The 20,759-nt window shown below is 49.5% G+C and overlaps 1 protein-coding gene across 5 annotated transcripts in view; it reads right to left on the bottom strand.

Moving 5' to 3' along the window:
- CRACDL (CRACD like) overlaps positions 1-19,905 on the bottom strand; it is a 120,295-nt gene extending 100,390 nt beyond the window's left edge. For 2 of the 5 annotated variants that reach the window (XR_008995737.1, XR_008995736.1), the window contains exon 1: positions 19,645-19,903. The gene's annotated coding sequence lies outside the window, so the exon portion shown is untranslated. Of the gene's footprint in view, positions 1-19,644 lie in introns of all 5 variants that reach the window. The other 3 variants (XM_057496954.1, XM_057496953.1, XM_036879981.2) reach the window with 3 other exon arrangements.
- Between the last annotated feature and the right edge of the window lie 854 nt (positions 19,906-20,759).

The following is a 20,759-nucleotide window of genomic DNA, read 5'->3' as shown; positions in this document are numbered from 1 at the left end:
TTCTTCTCCTCCTGTTCCGGCACCACACAGCAAGCCAGCCAGTTCAAACAGCAGCAGCATGGACATTTACTCCAGGTGCCCTCTGAACCTCCACTCCATGCAAGAGGCATCACAGAGCCAGGTTTCCAATGCGACATCTCCCCTCTCTTTGCAGGGTGGCACCCACGTGCATGCAGACACCTTGACCTAAACATGCATAAAAGCACCCCTGGGCATCTTCATGCACAGGGAAGGGCCCCCTGAGAAACTTAGCAGGCTGCTGCCCACCCCAGATGGTAAAGGTGGCCACCACCATACCAGGACTTGCTCCCCAGGGCCACCTCACCCACAGCTACTTCCACAGTCTCTTGCCCCCACCATGCTCCTGCACGGGATGAGCAGTAGGCACTGTCACATGGTATGGAGCCACAGTGACCAAGATGCCCACAGGCTGAGTCCCCAGGAGCTTCCCCCCAGGACAGCACACTGTGGCTCCAGGCTTACCCCCACACACCCAGGATCACAGCAGCTGGGTCCTGTCACTGCTGCCCATGGTGGCTCTGAGATTACCCAGGCAGGATGTGGGCCAGGCAGATCTACTGTTTGTTCTCATCCTCTTTGAAGGAAACTTAAATAGGAGTCCCTGCTGGGAGAGAGGAGTCTGTCCCCTCCTCTGCCTTCTAGAGGGCAGAGGACACAGGCCCCCACCACCAAGAGCCCTCTTACCGACTCCACTCAAACAGGACGGCCCCACAGGGGGAGGCAGGGTGACGCCGGATGCATGTGCCCATCGGTCAGCACCCTCCAGAGGAGCTCTGCACAGCCAGCCACTCATCCTCCTAGTTCCTTTTTGACAACCTTGTCCCTGGAATATAAGACCCCTGAGAGAGCAGGGTAGGAAAGATGGCTTCAGCCCCTTGGGGCAGTGTCTGGCCATCAGCAGGTGCTTGGTGGGCAAAGGGGGGCAGCCAGAGCAGGAGAGCCTGACCTCCAGGCATCAGCTCCCTTATTGGTCCAGGGTATCAGACAGCTTGGGGGCTGATGGTAAAAGAATTGGCCTAGGGTCACTCAGGGAAGAGAAATAATGGGGGGAAGAGGAGACAGCAAGATGGGCATATCCATTTCCAGGCCTGGCCAGGGACTGGGTCTGTGCCCTACTTGGAAAGACAGAATAGGACATCACATGAAAGACCCCAGGAGACTCGGGCCCAGGGACAAGGGGGTATAGAGTGTGGGGGAGGGGCTGCCCCCCTTTTGCATGGAACCAGGAGTGGCTAGGTCATTCCTCTGGGCCCAGCGCAGAACATCGCGGTGGACCTGCTCCTGAGCACATCAGAAGCACCTCCTGGGACCCCTGGAGATGAGGGTGGCAATGAATGGGACAGGAGCATGCCAGTGCCTGACACCAGGCTGACAGGGACCAGCAATGCCTGAGAGCAGGGCTGTCCTGAGATCTGAGGAGCCTGGAGTCCTGGAGGAGCTGCCTAGTTTGTGTTAGTCCAGTGGGTAGGGGAGACCTCAGACAATCACTGGGAGCAGAGGGAGGAGGCCATCAGCTATGTGCATGTAAAGGACAAGAGCTGCAGGGTGCCAGGGCTGGGCCTGCATGGGGCCCAGCACAGAGGGTCGGGGCAGGGGAAAGAGCAGTCAGCTATGCGTGGGTGCGGGCCCGCAGGCCATCCAGCCACCGACAGGCAGCAGCAGAGCCGCGGTGTGTGTGGCACATGCAGTCACACACTCAGCACCCATTTGTGACACAACAGCAAGCTCTTTCAGCACAGCTCTCTCCAGCACTCGGACTGAGGTGAACCACGAGGGCGATTCCTCACAATGTCTGTTGACCAGCACTCAGTCTCCTTGCAACCAAAATCAAGACTGTGACCATACACAGCACAAGCGTTCAAAGGGTTGGCCAAGCCTTTTGTTTGGCAAACGATAGCACGCAGCCTCTCTGGGATCACCAGACTGCTGCCCTCGAAGTCACTGGGTCATGCCCAGTAAAAGGCCCAAGGGACGGACAGGCAACAGGAACCCCACTTCCACATCACAACCCAGTCTCAGGGCACACTTAGGAAAATGGGGATTCTCCTCATTAGAAAACTAATTCATTTCGTAATGTATAAAAACATCCAATCACCATGCTGTACACTTGAAACTAATAGGATATCATGTGTCAATTACACTTCATTTTTTTTTAAAGTAATTCATTGGATTATAAAAGAAAACCCTGCTCTACCTATAAAATAGAATACTACTTGGCAATATAAAGGCATGAACTGATATGCACAACTCCATGGATGAATCACAGAACATTTACAGTCTGAAAGAAGCCAGCAAAGGGAGTATGTACTGTATGATTCCATTTATATAAAATCCTAGGGAATGTAAATTGAATAATAGTGATGGTGAGTTCACCAGTGGTTGCCTTGCAGGGGACATGGGGAGGGGAGGGATGAAGGAGGAGGTTACAAAGGGCATGAGGCACTCCTGGGGGGGGTGGATATGTCATCATCTTGATCGTGGGGTGTCATGGGTGGTGCTTATCGGCTTTATACATATGTCAAAGCCTAGTGATTTGTGTAGTTTGAATGTGTGTGCATTATATATCAATTATAATATATATGTCAACCTTAATAAAGCTCTTTAAAAAGTCGCCCATGCTGATTATAAGAAAAAATACAGAAAAATATTAAATCTCCCATACTTTTATTGACCACTGGAAACAACATTGCAATGTTTCCTTCCAGTTTTTTCCCTATATACACACATACATACTGTGTTTGCTTTTATGTAGAATTCAACCCCTCCTTTAAAAAGTTTTATATTCAGAATTTCTCTTTTTTTTAATCATTTTAAAATTGTATAATCTGAGATTTTTGTTTGGTTTTGAACCCCGATTCCTCAAGCACACTGAGAAGAGAAGGTGGGGATAAGCAGCTCCCAGGGAAGGGCTGAGCGGCCAGCAGGGAGGTGGAGTCCCTGAGCAGAGGCCTGTCTGAAGGGGCCTGGGCGGCCCCAGCACACACAGCACTGTGACCGTCTTGTCACCCTGGGTTGGAGCCCGCCTTTGGCTCAGCCCACCCGAACCTCATTCTCCAAATCAAGCCTAAATGACAGTTCCTTAGGCCCAGTACCCGCTCAACCAAAATTTGCTGAAGGGAATCTGAACAAAATGAAGTCCGGCCTGCCCTGCCAGTGCATCCCCATCTTCGCTTTGGCCCCTGGCTCTTTCCCAGGGGTCTGCTCCCCCTCCACCCTTTCTGCCTTCTTCATTTAAGCCTTGGATCCTGACGTCTCTCTTTGAGTAAGCATCCTTCAAAAAGTTCCTAAGGGTCAGCTGTGCACCCTCATACAAATGATTCATTCTCCATCACTGGGGGTTTAAATTGCTTCCAAATTTTCACCTTTATAAATAACACTGTGATGAACATCCTAGTGTAGAAATCTTTTGACTGCAGCTTTAACTGTCTCCTTGGGAAAAATTCCTAGAAGTGGAATCTCCAGGATGAAGGGATGAATTCTTTTAAGGGTTTTGGGACATACTGCTAAACTGCTTGGTAGAAAGCTTGTCTCCTCCCCTCCTATATGAAAGTCCTTGCCACACAGCTCCACAAAAGCTGTACACACCAAAAAATTTGCTAACTGGATAGCAAAATAAAGTATCTAATTTTAATATGCACCTATTTGATTGCCTTTCTTTCTCACATTCATTGCCATTTATTTCTCCTTACATGAACTGATTCATATCCTTCACCCACTCTCCTATTGGCAAGTTCATTCAAAACAAGGATTATCTATTATAAGAGTTGTTCATGTCTTATATGTTACAGGAATTTTTTCTCTGTTTATCAACTGACTTCCGATCTTGTTTCAGGGTTTTTTTCTTTTGGCATACTAAAGTTTTTATTCCCTCTAATGAACAAACAAAATAATTTTGGGTTTTCTGCCTCAGGTAGCATGTGTAGAAATCATCCCATCCCATAATTCCTTGAATACCTTAAGTGAATTTAATGATTTCATTTTTTTTTTTTTTTTTTTTTTTTTAAATTTTGTTCAGTTTCCTTTTTTTTTTATTAAGCTATCATTGATATACAATCTTACGAATGTTTCACATGAGCAACATTGTGATTACTACATTCACATTATTGAGTCACCCCGACACCGCATTGCAGTCACTGTCCATCAGCATAGTAAAATGCTACAGAGTGACTACTTGTCTTCTCTGTACTAAGCTGTCTTCCCTGTGGCTCCCCTACATTGTGTGTGCTAATCATAATGATCCTTAATCCCCTTCTCCCTCCCTCCCACCCACCCTCTTCTACCTCTTCCCTTTGGTAACCACTAGTCCCTTCTCAGAGTCTGCGAGTCTGTTGCTGTTTTGTTCCTTCAGTTTTTCTTTGTTATACTCCACAGATGAGTGAAATCACTTGTCTTTCTCTGCCTGGCTTATTTCACTGAGCATAAGATCCTCTAGCTCCATCCATGTTGTTGCAAATGGTAGGATTTGTTTTCTTCTTATGACTGAATAATACTCCATTGTGTATATATACCACATATTCTTTATCCATTCATCTACTGATGGACACTTAGGTTGCTTCCATGTCTTGGCTATTGTAAATAGTGCTGCGATAAACATAGGGGTGCATCTGTCTTTTTGAATCTAGGGTCTTGCTTCCTTTGAGTAAATTCCTAGGAGTGGGATTCCTGGGTCAAATGGTATTCCTATTTTTAGTTTTTGAGGAACCTCCATATTGCTTTCCACAATGGTTGAACTAGCTTGCATTCCCACCAGCAGTGCAGGAGGGTTCCCCTTTCTCCACATCCTCACCAGCATTTGTTGTTCCTTGTCTTTTGGATGGTGGCCATCCTAACTGGTGTGAGGTGATATCTCATTGTGGTTTTAATTTGCATTTCCCTGATAATTAGCGATGTGGAGCATCTTTTCATGTGCCTGTTGGCCATCTGAATTTCTTCTTTGGAGAAGTGTCTCTTCATATCCACTGCCTGTTTTTTTTTTTTTTTTTTTTAATAATTATTTTTTATTGAAGGGTAGTTGACACACAGTATTACATTACATGAGTTTCAAGTGTACAACACAGTGGTAGAACATTTATATACATAATTCTAGGTTCCAGCTATCACCCTACCAGGCTGTTACAATATCTTGACTATATTCCTTATGCTATACATTACATCCCGGTTACTAATTTATTTTACCATTGGAAGTCTGTCCTTTTTTTTTTTTTTTTTTTTTGTGAGGGCATCTCTCATATTTATTGATCAAATGGTTGTTAACGACAATAAAATTCTGTATAGGGGAGTCAATGCTCAATGCACAATCATTATTCCACCCCAAGCCTAATTTTTGTCAGTCTCCAATCTTCTGAGGCATAACAAACAAGTTCTTACATGGAGAACAAATTCTTACATAATGAATAAGTTACATAGTGAACAGTACAAGGGCAGTCATCACAGAAACTTTCGGTTTTGCTCATGCATTATGAACTATAAACAGTCAGTTCAAATTGATTTCATTTTTATATTCAAATTTTTAATCCAATGGAATATATTTTGGGGTTTGATATGAGTGAGGGACCTGATGGTTACTCAGGTGGCTGAATATTAACTAAATCTATTAACTTTTATTTTCCAGAGTTTCTAGTCTGTTTCATGGATATGCTTCCTATTCCCATCCCAATATCAAAATGTTTAGATTGTTAATAATTTATAACATGTTTTAATATCTGGAAGGTTATCCATCCAGATTCTGGCTGCGAAATACATAAATTAATTTGTGAACAAACTAATATTTAAAATATTCATCCCTACCTTCCAGAAATGTGTCAAACATCTCCATTTATACAACTGCTTTCTTGTGTCTCCATTGCAACTTTATCATGTGCTTCACATGGGTTCTTCTATACATTTTCTATTAATACTCTCCCCATGTATGCCATGTTTGATTCTATACTGAATAGAATTCTCCATCACATTTACTGACTTTCTTATGGGCAGAGAGGTTGCACTGTGCACCTTCTGCACGTAGGCACTGTCGCTGCAACTTCCCCCATGCCCAGCACAGCTGGTCGCAAAGTCTTTGCTGAGTGGTCACCCCTGCAGGCCCCCAGGGCCATCACCACTAAGGGGCGCCAGCCCTTTCCTCCAGGATGCAGGGCCTCTCCAGTTTAGCTGCAACATACCACTTCTAGGCTCTGTCCTCTGCAGCCCTCCATACATTCCACGCCCTTTCCATCAGACGCAGCTTGTCCTGGAGCAGCTTCTCCCTGTGCTTCCCTAGTGTAGAAATGACATTCCCTCTTCTTCATCCATTCGATGCTACCTGCATTATCTGAACTCACTATCCCCTACTGGGTTTGCATCTCTTGGAGTAGCCCTTTTTTAGTCCACTTTACGGTACGAGTTATTGCCATGTCTGTGCCTTACCAGGTGCAGGCCCAGCCCACATCTAAGCTACCTGCCTCAGAGCACAGGGCTGCCCACCTGGCTGCAACAAATGTGTGCTGACAAACTAGGTGGAGGAAACTGGAAACATGCACATTGGGGATGGAGAAGCTGTTTGTCTCTGCTCACTCCTCATGCCAAAAGGAAGGAGTACTCCAGGAAGATAGGGAGGCCCACAGAGCCAAGGACAAAGGAGTGTCTGTGCTTTTTCAGAGTGGATGGGATGCAGGCCAGCACAGTGCTGTAGTCTTGGAATCTCCCCCAGATAAGGTCACGGGCTCCTCCCTCCCACAGGAAGGTGGGAGCCCGGCCCTGGAAACCGCGGCCCAGACACACTCAGGTGGAGGCCCAGGTTCTAAACCCTGGCCACAAGCAGACTCACCTGCAAGGCTTATCAAACACAAACTACGGTCCCACCCAGACCTCCCAAGTCAGCCTGTTAGGTGAGGCTAGGGCGGCCTCAGGGGTGCTAGCTAATACTTGGCCAAAGTAGAGCCCAGGTAAACACACCTCCCTCTCCTTGGGCTTCCTTGGATGAGGCAGTGTAGAGAGGCAAAGGAGAAGTAAACCAACATCAGACGAAGCCTAAAGGCAAGGCCCAGGGCAAGGAAGGCACTTGACATGTAGTATCTCATTTCCCAGCCCACCTGTACGAATTACTGCCCCTACTTACAACTGAGGAAACACACTCAGCCCCAAATGACCAGGCAGAGCCTAGGAATCAACATAGTACCCTATATTTGAGAAATCCAACCGGTCCAGCTTAGTTGAGACACTGAAGGTCCTGAAATTCCCAAGCATCTATCTCTCATGACGCACAAGTCCGGGGCGTCCAGGCACCTGGTCCTGCACCAGCAGAAACAGGGATGTCTGCCTCCACCAAGCAGGCTCTGGCCAAGGCATAGTCTTTCCACGGTCCCTGCCTTTCTTCCAGCCCTCTTCTGCACCCATGCATTGCTGTGTCAAGCCACCAACCTGCGCTTCCAGCCCTGGCTCATCCCCACTCTGTGATTCTGCTCAGGCATCCCGAGGTCAAGAGGGCCCTTGTCGCATGCCCAACCTGGGCCACATTACGACCTTCTTGGGCTCTAGTCACTTCTGCCTCATGGGCCCCTTGCCCACTAAAAAAAAAAAAAATTAAGTATTTTACAATTGCATCAGTATAAAGATGAATAATTATTATACATTAAAACATTTTCTTTAACTTAAGGTTTGTGTTTTCCTTCTGATTTTAAAAGAAACCAAAACATTGTTGTGAGCCCCTAAAACCATTACGGACCCTCAGCACTGTGCCTCCCATATGTACTGGGCCAGTCGGCCCTGCCCTGAGCCCCCAGAGCTCCCTGGACACTCCCTATGAGGACCCAGGGCCTCCAGGCCCCAAACCCCACACCCTGCCCTCGCCCATCACCTGCACTCCCCTGATGCTGATGTTAACCACCTCCGCTGCTTAGACTGGGGCCTCCACAAATGTATCTTGAAGGAACACTGAGCAGAATAAACAGAAATGAACTTCTACTAGTGAGGCTAGGATGAACTGATAGAGGTTTGTTTGAGAGACTTTTGCCCAGTTTTCTTATAGCTATATATTCCACACTCGAGTCAGCTCAACACCCAGTTATCTTTCACAGGGAATAAGAGGCCAAGGGCCTCAACAAGATTGGGCCTCCACAAGATTGGGCCTTTGAGGGAGAGACATGCCTGGAAGAGTCCCAGAGCCTTCTGTTAGGTCCAGGTGGACAAGAGAGGTCGGGGGTGCCTCACGGTCCCTATGTGACTAAGACAACCTGTGTATTTCCAATACAAAAGCTTGACTGGGCTCTGATGCTTCAAAGCCTTTGGAAGTAGTGAAGTGTCTTGGGATTACTTTTTTTTTTTTTTGAGAGGGCATCTCTCATATTTATTGATCAAATGGTTGTTAACAACAATAAAATTCTGTTTAGGTGACTCAATGCACAATCATTAATCAACCCCAAGCCTAATTCTCAACAGTCTCCAATCTTCTGAAGCATAATGAACAAGTTGGGATCACTTTTAATGTCTGGACACTAAGAAAAAATTAAATCTGGAATCATAAAAAACTAAGCCGTAATTACTAATTGAAATTATGATGTTATTTAGTCTGCTACAACTTTTAAATCTGTCTTCGTGTTTGGTTACCTATTTTAGACCCTATTCTCTTAACTCATATGGTTCTTTTAAAATTATTCTGTCTTGAAAAGAAAACACTTGGGAGTAGAACAGTACACTGTGTCTCACAGCTGGGGTGAAGCCTCATGCCACTACAGAAGCATCATGATCTGAGCACCCCCTGCTAGAACCAATTAAAATTGCAAAGAATATATAGAATATTTTTCTACATGTGTAGATATGATAATAAAATACAATGTCATCTATATGAGCATCAAAACTCATAGTGTCTTTTTTTGTGTGTGTGTGTATATATATATATTTTTTCCTTAGTGGAGGCTCATGAAAAATATAGTTATGACATATGACAGATTTCCCAAATTATCAGTGTTACAAAAGAACCCTTGTATTCAGAAAGAGCAGGAACTCTGGCTTCAGGAGAAAAAGACAGACTTTAAGAAACTAAACACCAAGTCCCCTGCTTAGGGGGACTTCAGGGGGGGAATTCCAGTTTGGTTGACAGTGAGAAGCTTACCCCACAATTTTGTACAAAAGGCTGTTATGTCCATCATCACAGCAAAGAACTGCTGTACTATCAACAGGCTATTCCAACAGAGGTGTTCACTGGGAACTGGGGAGAAAAGAGGAACAGATGTTGTCTGGGAAGGATCTGCTCCTTCAGCTAGTCGTGCTGGCACATGGCACTCAGTTCACTAAGGACAGCCCCGTGCAGCCAGAAAGGCTCAGGACACAGCCACCCTGGTGCCATCCGACCAGTGACCCGGTGCACATCAGCAGCCATCCCTGGTGGGAGCCATCCCCCACCTCCCTCTCTAGCCACCTAGGCCTCTCAGATGGGACGGGCTCATCACTCTCCCCTCCCTGAGCTTCCCTTCCCTCACCTCCAAGCAGGAGTGATCACTTCCACTCTGAAGGCTCTTCCAAGGACTAGTGGGTGACCCACTCCTCAAGCACCTAAGGGTGCCTGGAACGCAGCCACCCCGACCTCCCTCACCCACACCACAGGGCTGAGTCCCACGGTGGCAGCCAGCTGCCCTGGGCTCCTCCAGGAGGTGAGGAAGTCCTCGGCAGCCAGGGTGACTTCCCGCTTCCTCTGGGCCATGCACTTTACAGGCACCAGTGCCCCAGTTCATCCACACAACCACTGTCCAAAGTGTGTACTAGTTGCACCCCATGTTCAGATGAGGACGGGGGCCCTGCGTAGCCACACATTGGGAGGAAGGGAGGCTCAGGCTTTGCATCCAGAGCTCCTAGTCACATGTCCTTATTCTACTTTAACCAAGAATGTTTTAACCAAACAAAGGAGGGGTAAATGAGGCTTAGTTATAATAAAATGTCATTTCTAATTCACTCTTGTACACCGGTTACAACATACCTGCCATTTCCACATAAACTGCAGCCTCTGCTTCTCCCAGCAACCATGGGAGGCAGGTATCTCCATCTCCCAGTGTGCAAAGGAGGAGAGTGAGCCCAAGGCTGTGCCACGGTGACCCAGTCAGGGGCCCGCCGGGGTGTGCATCCAGGTCAGCCCAGCCCCCAGCCTGTGCCTGTCCGCCTGCCACAGCCACCTGGGACAGCCCCCTCCTCACCTTTCCTGCAAGAGCTGCTACAGGTGGGCAGAAGGGCAGGAGGGAAGGAGGTGGGCTCTGCAGGGACCTGACCCCGGGATAAGAAGCCTGTCCTGTGCCCCAGACCCCATGCACACCTGGGAAATAATTTTCCAAGAGTGTTCACCCCCATTAAGGCAAACCCCAGGTGGGCTATAAAGATACTTCCCAGCCATGTCCAAGTTAATAGTTCAAGACAGGCTGAAAACAGGTGACAAGGAAAGGTCACTGGGTTCAAATCCCTGCTCCACTGTGTACTGGTGATTAGGTAAGTCCCAGAACCTCTCTGGGCCTGTTCGCTCCTCTGTAAAATGGAGATAAAAACAGTGAGAGGTAGAGCGATCATGGCAGCACTTGGGGGTGTCAGCTAACTACTGCCAACAATAAAACCCACAACCACTGGCACTAGTATGAGCAGAAGGGTAGGGGCCTGAGTTGCACACTCAGAGAAACAGAGTCTGTTTTCCAGGAGAAATCCTCTCCTGAGAGAAACAGGGAGTGACCTCAGGTTCACAGTACTGCTACTCACCCGCTGGAGGACCCTGGCCAAGTTACTTTCCTTCTCTGGGCCTCAGTTTCCTTATTTATAAAGTACAGAGGGTGATTGTAAGATTAAATGAGATGACAAAGGTAAGATACTCAAAATAATGTTCAACAAGTAGTACATACAGTGATGGGCTCTGACATTATCGGCTTCCTGGGCTGGAAAGAGACTCTTCCGCTTGCACACATACTCACAGCTTCATTGTTTTAAAGCACAGGACTTGGGGCAGGTGGGGTGGGGGGCAGATTATGCAATAGTGAGGCTGGATCACCCAGTGTGTATACGCCACACACACACACATAAAATACAGAATCTCATTTCATATGGTTAGAAGAAAGAAAAATACCTGTGGCTGGTAAAGTAATTACTACAGTTTACTTCATAATATATGACCAATGTACACACCTTCAACATTAAAGAAAGGAAAAAAGCTGTTACATATAAATTAAGTCCTATTTTTAATTCACAGAAAGACAGGGTGGTAGAAATGCAAGGTGAATCATTTGGGAAATATCAAATCACTATTACTTTCTCTTTTTAAAAAAGATATGGGTTTCTTTGATGGGCCTTGCTAGATACACCATCTGCTGGGCCCTCCAAGGACTGGTCCCAGAGGCTGCCCTGTCCCACCTTGGGCTGACGGAACCTGGCTCCCACTACCCTCCTCACTTCCACCACCACCTCCAGAGCTTTGAGTTTAAAGAGCTTCAGGTTGTATTAAACAGTCCATCTCTGAAGGGGTAACATTTACTGGGAGGGGCAGAGGACAATCTGAAGGTCAGAAGAACATGCACCATCAGGCTGGTGGTGGACCCAGATGGCTGCTAAAGACAGACTTTCATGGAATCCCTCCTCAGCATTGCTTTCCTTGAACAGCTGAAAGTACAGTAATCCACTCAGAGGGGGGCCTGGAACTATACAAACACCTGATTTCATAGTAATTATGCACAAAAGCCTGTTTGAAGAGGCAACAAGAAATACGGTTCACAAATTGAATGCTGATCAATTATGGCTTATGAAAAAAAACTGGCTATTAACTTAGTAACATGTCCTGCTTCCTACCCACGCCTGGTAACTGTGCACTGTTCAACATTAACGCAACTCCATGGGGAAAGGAGCAAAGAGAGAAAAGGAGTCCCCAATGTCAAGAGAAAATAACTAGACAGCCCACGCCCTTCTGGCTTTTCATATATATGGTCTGCATACCAGGCTGGGCTGCAGAAGCTAAGTGCATGAGGCTTCGCCTGCTTTGCTACTTAGCTAAAGCTCAGGCTGGGGAAGCTTCCAATCTGGTTTTTCTAAGAGCGAACAGGAAGGGGCTCAGCTCACGTCAGAAAGCTCTTAAGGAGAAGGGACTCAAATGAAAACTTTATCAGTGCACCAAAGCTTGGCCTTCCCTAGGTAGACAGTGACTGACCCTGGGAGACAGGAACCAGGCCCACCATATCCAAGGCTGAATTCTGTGCCTCTCGCCTCCACCCAGTGCAACTATAACATTAAAAGTGCAACATTCTAAAAAGATAAATAAAGGCTGAAATTCCACTCACTCTACCTGGCTTGTTCACTGCCTGCTGGGAGCTAGAAAGCCAAGGACCACTCCCAGCCTCCCTCCTGGCCAGGCTCCCCAAGTGGAACGGCTTCCTTCACGTCTTTGCTCACATGCACCACCACGAAGGCATCAGATGTCCCATGGGTGGTGCTGCAAGCCCAAGGGCCACATCCACAGCCTCACAGTGGGGATGCTGAGCAGCAGGTGGGACCCCACAGGGGGCAGGTCTGGGGTAGGAGACGACAGCCCTTGGCCAGCCAGCTCTGCAGTGTTGCTCTGAGGGTCACTCCTGCAGGTCTGGTCAAGGCCCAGGCTCCCAACAATTCCGTTAGGCCTGAATGTCCTGCACTAAATCCTCTTCTGCATGAACTAGGATGAATTCTGAGTAACACAGATGCTGAAGACACTGTTGGCCAAGATGCAGGAAATCTTCTAAAAAAAAAATTGTTGGTGTGAAAAAGAAATTATTTCAGGCAGGACATAGCAAAGGAGGAAGCTTGTACAGACACAGGAAAGCCACTTCCAAGATGGTACTTTGAAGGGACCAACCAGACAAATGTGCAAAGGAGCACAGACAGGGATGTTTGTCATTGTGCTGTCAGCTGAGTGGCAAAACGCTGAAAATGACTTAAGTAAACGTCCATCCAACGTCTATCACTGGGGCGAGTAAGCTGAGCCCCCACTCCCCACAATGCAGTCCCTCACTCCGCAGGAACTGATGCTGAGGGAGAGTGTCTAATGACACAGAAAAGAGGCTCAATGCACGACTAATTCTGAAAAGGCAGCCTGCAGAACAATATAGACATCGCCTCTTTCTATAAATAAATGCTGCTGTGCGTGCGTGTGGAGGTGTATATTGGCACAGCTCAGACAAAAGTTTGGAAGAAGGCTGTGTCCCCAAATGTTATTAAGAGCTTGCTCCTGTTCCGCCCTGGGGTGCTGGGTGGCAGAGACTGTCAGGCAGCGCCTGGCCTTGTGCCACATGAGGGAGCAGCCAAGGAGCAGCCCAACCGCGATGTGCCAAGTCACAAGTCCGCTCAGAGCCCCAGACGGCTGCAGGCCTGCTCCGTGCCAAGTTCCCTACCTTGCAGGCCTTCCCTGCTTGCTGGCCTGGCAGGAGCTGGTCTACCATGGCTCCTCCACCAGTTGGGGAGGCCCCTGGGATGCTCAAGGGCCCATGAAAAGTACCCAGTAACTTCAGTTCTAGGATGTGGTACCAGGGAAATAAGCCTTGCTTACCAGAACACCTCAACTCGAGCACCTGTCTTTGCTTACACAGGCACAGAAGGTAACAGGGTGACAATGGCCAAGCCTCCAAATGTGGGTGACTCAAATCTGCAAAATGTTTTGTGTTCATATATTAAGAGCCTGTTTTCACCCCAAGAGTGTCCTGGAAATGCTAACTCATGATGATTTAAAGATCTGATTTCCAATGGCGCACACAGCTGACACCCAGCAACCATCCAAACATACATGCCAATTCCTATAGAGATCATTCCAATACACAGAGAATGAATCACGAGGTGATGTGGTGTGGCCATGCAGTTCAGATATGGGGTCTGACCCGCCCTGAAGCCCCTCCTCCTCCTACTCCTTTGATTAGCAGAGTCGGCAGGCAGCTTCTAAGTCACAGAGGCTCCATGCAGAAAGGTCCCATAAAAAAGTTCTTGCTGCCACTCCTTGGGGAAAGTAGGAGAAAGAAAAGATGAATAATTAAGGTATTAAAGCAAGATGAAGGAATCTCAGGACCCGAAATTAATTATTAAACCCAGCATAGCAGGTGGACAGGGAGCCAGGGCTTCAGACCCGCTCAGCGCAGTGGACAGAACCCACAAGATCCAGGTCTGAGCCTATGTTGGGAACAAAGTGTGGCCCCACGCCCACCACCCCGGTCCCTGCCCTGCAGGCACAGATGCTGCACCCGGCCCCCTGAGCGGCAACCAGAAGGACCTGGGAGTTGGGAGCAGAGGGCACAAGGCTCAGAGAGGCTCATCCGGCACGCCTGAGGCGCGTCCTCCCTGGTCACTTCCTTCCTGAGGCGCCTGGAGCAGAAGCCATCCCTGAGCACACAGGACAGTAGCTGTCTGCGAAGCCGCAGTGGGTGTGAACAGCTGTGTCAGCCCACGCAGACCTACACCTGGTCCCTGAGGTCCCAGCCCCTCAGGCTCACCCACCCTCATGGGACAGCAGCTTCACAAAAATACACCCAGCCTGGACCCTGATTTTAAGAGACTAATTTAGTACTCTTCTGTAATGTATCTTTGTTATATTGTCTGGTAAGATTCAATTCTAAAGAAAAGACAGCAAAGGGCCTGGATGCCTCTTGTAAGATATGTTAACCATAGATAAATAGTACAGCGTGTGTTCAATAAACAGAGATAGAAAGGTGTGAAGGACCAAGAGAGGCACTAAATATACCCATGGCAGCTGGGCGGTAAATATTCATGATACGCTAAACTCTGGAAAGGTACTAAATATTTATGCTCTATTCATATGCATGAGACTAAATATATAAGCAGAACCTAATACCGGTGGTGATCCAGTCACCCACTGGTGACACCCATTCTGCTCCCCTAACCCAGGCTCACCAGGGCCACAGATGTGGCAAGGCAGAACTGTCCCTGCATCTGGCCAACAGAACAAACATGTGTGTCATCCAGCCCCGGTGGCCCTGCTGCTAGTGACTCCAGTCCTGTAACCACACACTGGTGGGGAACGCTGGCCCTGCAGAGAAACATGGGACACAGGGGCCAGGACTGCGGTGCTGAGGGCCTGCCACCTGCCGGTGCCCCCATCCCACCTGGTCACTTTCCCCTTTCTGACCCCTGGCTTCCCATCGTCTGTTTTAAATTGCCTCAGGGTGATTTCCCACTTGATATGTCCTAGCAGCTCTGCTCAGTGGCTTCTGTACAGCAGATTTGCTCATTTTCCTAAAATGCTATCAGGGCTCAGAGGCAGAAGGACCCTTTGTCACTGTAGGGTAGTTTATAAGGGGGTCCTAATTGGGAATTATATAAATGTCCCTCTGCCTTCTAAGAAAGACAATAGAAGAGTAATAGCTACAAATAATTCATGAAGCATTTTCTCTGCTGATACAGTACCCCAGTGATGTGTGTGTGTGTGTGTGTGTGTGTGTGAATCCCCACCCCCTATGTGCCCAAAGTCTCAGGGCTTGGAGGTGGCAGAGCTAAACCAGAGCCCTGCCTGCCTGCATTGGCTGGGCCACCTGCTTTAAGAAAGCAAAGCACCTGTGACATTTTCACGTCCCACATTCTGAGTGCAGTTTCTTGGGAAACTAGCACTCCACAGACAATGCCCTGTTGCCTCCCACAGACATGAGAATTCAGGAGCAGAAACCATGGAGAAATTGGAGTATGGGCCTCAGAGGTGAAGGCAAGTATTCTGGAAGTTCTCAAACTTCATGCCTTTAACCACTAGTCCCCCCCACAGGGCTAGGGGATGAGCAAATAAATAGCTTTCTACTCTTCACCTTTCAAAAGTACATTTTGTAATTTCTTTCCACAGATACCTTACTGGTAAGAAAAATATTTCAGAGCCCTTCCTACTAGGAATCTGTGCAGGAACAGGACGAGTGTCTGTGCGGCCAACCCTGGTGAGGAGGTGCCCCTTGCTGACTGCATGGCCATGCCTGCCCCATCACTTCTCGTCAGTTCACTGTTAAGTTTGCTGAGCACTCACATGGCATCTTCTAGTTTGGACCCAGTGAGCTCACAATACAGCAATGCACAGAAGTCTAAGAAAATTCCTCAGAATCGCAAATGGGTCTTAAGGATCATTTACCTGATCTAAAATTTTGAAATGATTTTCCAGATGCAGGTGCCTAAGAATAACAGGATTAGATGAAAATTCCTCTGATTTCCAGTCAGTTTGGGGAAAACACAAAGAATTTAGAACACTGACCATGCCTGTCGTCCTCCCTACAGATGACACCAACCAAGCCAGAGTTTGCAGGCACCTACACAACAAAAGGATAACCATGCACTGGGAAGAGCCAAGCCATGGGTGGGTCCTGAAAGGCCATTCCTAGGCAGGTATGTCTGTCTCTAGGCATTAAGGAAGTTCTCTTTCATCTCACGTCCATGGGGATAAGCCTTAATGTTACCTAACGTCCATGACCTCCAAGAAGACTTCCTTGACCACTTCACCTTCCATCCACTGAATGGGAACAAAACCCAGGGCCTAGTTGTACAGCCTTGGGTTCATAAAGGCTAATCTTCGTCTGCAAATAATTCCTAAGCCTCTGAAAAGTGACCATGACTTGGCCTTTTCTGTATTTCTCCTACTGCTTTTAGTAAATGCCCAACACATAGTAGATAATTCAGATGACAAAGAAGCAGCAGCATAAACAGAGGTGATTGTTCGGCAGACATTAATCCACATGATATTGGTTTACCAGAACTTCCAGGGGCTGAGCTCAGTAATGTGTGAGCAGAAAGCTATTTTGTTCTCCCCGTCCACCACCAAAGTTTCAAAGCTGCTCTCTCCTCATTTCCTCCCAGCCCCTGATGAGTATCTCCAGCAGGTCCTACAGCTTTTCCTGTCCTTTTCAGGTAATAAGAAGTTTGGCGCACATGACCCAGGTCAGCCGGACCAGAAAGATGGGGAAGAGAGAGGAAGGGAGCTTCTTGTCTGTTTTCCTCGCTTGCTCCCCCCGCCTCCACCCTCCCTCCCCCAGGTGCATCTGGTTTCTCCAGGGATGGGGAGCAGTTAATAGAAAAATATGTTCAAATTCCCTTTACACATCAAGAGCAGAGCTTGGAAGTTTGAGCCCAGAGCTTTATTCTAAGCCACAATGTACAGGAAAGAAGACCCAAGAAAGATTCTTGCCCCACAGCTCAAAGTAAAAAAGCTCTTCTGGTACTGGGACGAGGGGAACCTGGAGGGACCACCCCTGCCCCTTTGCACCCTGTCTGGAGAAGTGCTGGCGAACCCCTGAGATCTTGAGGGGGAAAGCATGGGGAGTTTTTGTCCTGCTTCCTGTTGGGGACACTGGGAGACTGCCCTGTACAGCAGCAATGGTGTCCTCACATTGCTCTGCACAACCTGGGCAAGTCCTGACGGCTCAATAGAGACCTACAGAGGACCCAGAGTGGGGGAAACGCAGGGCCAAATGCAGAAGCCAGGTCCCCAGCTGTGGCTCACCCCAGTGACACTGGCCGGACAACAACACTCCTGGAAAAAGGGAAAGGTCTCAGTGGTCATGGTGGGGAAACTCATCAGAGGACAGCAAGAAGACCAGATAGCCAGCAAAAGGCCACTTTCGTCCATACCTTGACATGACTAGTCTTCCCCAGGTGCCCAGAGACCACCTGGGCGAGAAAGAGGCTGAGAGACTGAGAGACTGACTCTCAAGGGACTAAACTGCATTATACTAGATAGTCACTGAGATAGTATCACCTGACTTAAGCTCAGAAAAATCACAGCCATGAACTGGGACCAAATATACCAAAAGAGAAGCAAAGTCATTTTCTTGGATAGCAAAATTAAGTTCACTTATAAAAAAACTGTGCACATCACAACTTGTGGCTGGTAACCTTCACCCTGCACAATCCACGCTGGGCAGGAAGCAGCTCTACTCTGATGGAAACGTTTTTGTAGGGTTTGGTCTCCATGCAACACAAGCGGAACTGATGAGTGTCTGTGCATGACAAGCCACAGGGCTAACCTCCAGAGGAAAAGCAAGTGGCTGCACGTGTGCCAAGGCAAATCCAGGCCCACCAAGCCATCATGGAAGACGTACCCTCCAGGAGAGCCAGGCACCTTCACACACATTCCCCATTTAGCCCCATCAGCGTCACTGTAAGCTGGCTGTCATTACTCCCATCTTGCTCAGTAGCAAACTACGACTCACCACGACTCCATGACTAGCTCAGAATGACCAAACTGAGTGGCAACACACACAGGACAGCCATCCTTTAGGATTAGCTAGATGCTGTGCTTTAACTGTGCAACATCCTTGGAGGGACCACTTTTCTAATTTTATAAGTGAGGAAGCTGATGCCAACAGAGCTTAAGGAACTTGCAGGCAAGCTAGAACTCAGGCAGGAGAGGCCCTTGCTCAAGCACAAATTTTAAGGGGGGGGGGACCAAAAATCTCTGTAAGATAAACGCTTCAATGCAGTATTTTAAAAACATCAAAATTAACACAAAACCCACTTTGTACAAAATATCACAATTTTAAATAAAGACAGGAAGGGTATTACCAATTTTTTCCTTTTGCCTCAGGCTCCAATATGGCTCAGCACAGCCCTGGGCCAGTGCCAGGAAACTAGCCTTTCTCCAGGGGCCCCAGGCACTACTGTCTTGTTTCTGCTCATAATTTTATAACCTCAAAGGGCTCTTAGGAGTGACCTCTACGCTCCATCATCTCAGGTGCGAGCCAGGGTGACTGAGCTCCAGGGAGAATACCAGGGGTCTACAGACATTCTATTCCACGGTCCTGTGCGGGTGTTATGTAAATGAAGGAAGCTTGCAGGCTTGAATAAGGGAGTAGGATATTTTAAGACATCAGCTTGGGAAGGTGTGGGATGGGCTCTAAAAGGATCACTCAGCTGCTTTTCTCCCATTTGATGGATTTCCTGGCTCAAAATTAAGTGTTCAGCAGTGACACGATGCCAGCTGTCTGCCTGTACCTACACAAGTCCAATTCAAACGGTGGCATTCCCTTTTACTTGCATTTCAAAAGCCAATTGTTAGCTCATTTGAGTAACTACTTATGCTCTGATCACTTGTTAACCTCATATCAAAGTCCTGCCTGATACCAAGCGTTTGTTCAACAAATATTTGTTTTTTTTTTAATTTTGAACATTTCTTAGATCCAACCCAGAATCTCTTTCTCATGGCTTGTACTCAAAGCCTAAATAAAACCTGTGTAACAAACCCTTACCTGAAGCATAAGGAAGACAGCTGATGAATTTGCCCACTATTTTCTCCTGCAACTGCCTTCAGAGACAGGCACAAATATTTTGTGTACTAACAGTTTAAACCCGGCAAGACCCTCTGCCCTCGTATTTCCTTCAAGCGTTAACCTGCTAGGCTGTGCCTCACAATTCAAACTTAAGTCCAGCAAAGTGAGCAAAGGGAAACTTTGGGCTCCAGCTTGAGCTCATTGGCTCCTGTCGCCCCCGGGGCCCGCGCTGCCCCCCAGGGCGGCCGCGGGGACAGCACCCCTCCTTGGGCCGAGGGGCACCTGGCTGCGTGGGCCCTCGCCACCCACACCTGGCCCGACGTCCCGGCTCGACTCGCGGTCGGCGCCCTGCCCGGCCCCCCGCGCCCCCGGTTTGCGGCCCGCGCACGCCCTGCGGCCAGCCCACCTCCACCGCCCCCAGTACCTGGCCCCGGAGCGCGGACCGGCTGGCGAAGCGCGGGAAGGGCACCGGCCTCGGTGCGGCGGCGGGGACGGCTCCCGCCCTGGCTGCGCGCCCGGCGGCCCCCGCCGGAAAGGCTCGTGCGCCGGCGTGGGAACGCTGCGGCCCGCGGGGCGGCGCAGCAGGTGGCCGCCTGCCTCACCACGGCCGGGGCGGCAGCCGGACACCGGGACGCGGGCACGACCTCCGGCGGCCGGCGCCTGCCCTGCCTCGGCGCGCGCTCCCAGCCCGGGCGCGCCGGCTCGCTGGGCTCCTTGCTCGGCGGGGGCGGACACGCTGCGCTGCGCTCCGCTCGCCCGCGGCCGCCGCGTGCACCTCCCCCGCGGCGCGGCGCTCCCGCTGCCGCCGCCGCCGCCGCCCGGCCGAGTCGGGGCGCAGAGCTCGCGGGGGAGGGCGCCGGCGGGCGGGGGAGGCGGTGCGGCCAGCGGTCCCCGCGCGCCCGGGGGGCCTTCCCTCCCCGGCTGCTCCCGCCGCTCTGCGGCGGCGCCGTCGGGTCTCCCGGCGTGGCCGCCCTACCTCGCCGGCGGGGCGGCGTCCAACTGAGACCCCGTAGGGCCCGGAGGCCGATGCGCCCGCCGTCCCGCGCACCTGCGCGGCCTCGCGGAGAGGGATTCGGCCCGACTCCGGCCTCCACCGCCTAGGTCGCCTCGCGAAGCCGGCAGCCCGCGGGCCCGTGCTGGAGGGAGTGGGCGCGGTGGGTGGGAGTGTGTATTTAGATAAAAGTAAAAGTTGATTTTTATAACCGTGTGGGTCCGGAGCGGCACCAGGCTAATTAGGGAAGCTGCCGCCCTGTCTTGAGGTGAATCATTGTTGTGACACAGTGTGGGAAGAAGGGCTGCTGACGGCTTCTCAGCCTCGCTGGCTCCCCTTTTCTTTTACAGACGGGCCGGCCCGCTTACGGAGGCCGCCTTAGGAAACGTGCTGGCCTCGGGTGGCGGCTCAGCTGGAAGCCTCGGTCTGGCCCAGGCCGGACCCCTCGGCCCACCCATGCTCCACTAGCGGGAGCCTTCCGCGCGGGCAGGGACAGCGAACGCGAACTGTGTCCCCGCAGAGAAGCTTGGCCACGACGGCTTATGCGC

This window comes from Manis pentadactyla, chromosome 2 (assembly GCF_030020395.1).
Source record: "Manis pentadactyla isolate mManPen7 chromosome 2, mManPen7.hap1, whole genome shotgun sequence".
Taxonomy (NCBI): Eukaryota; Metazoa; Chordata; class Mammalia; order Pholidota; family Manidae; genus Manis; species Manis pentadactyla.
Note: the sequence above shows the minus strand (reverse complement) of the source record. Positions and strands in the feature narration are given on the sequence as shown.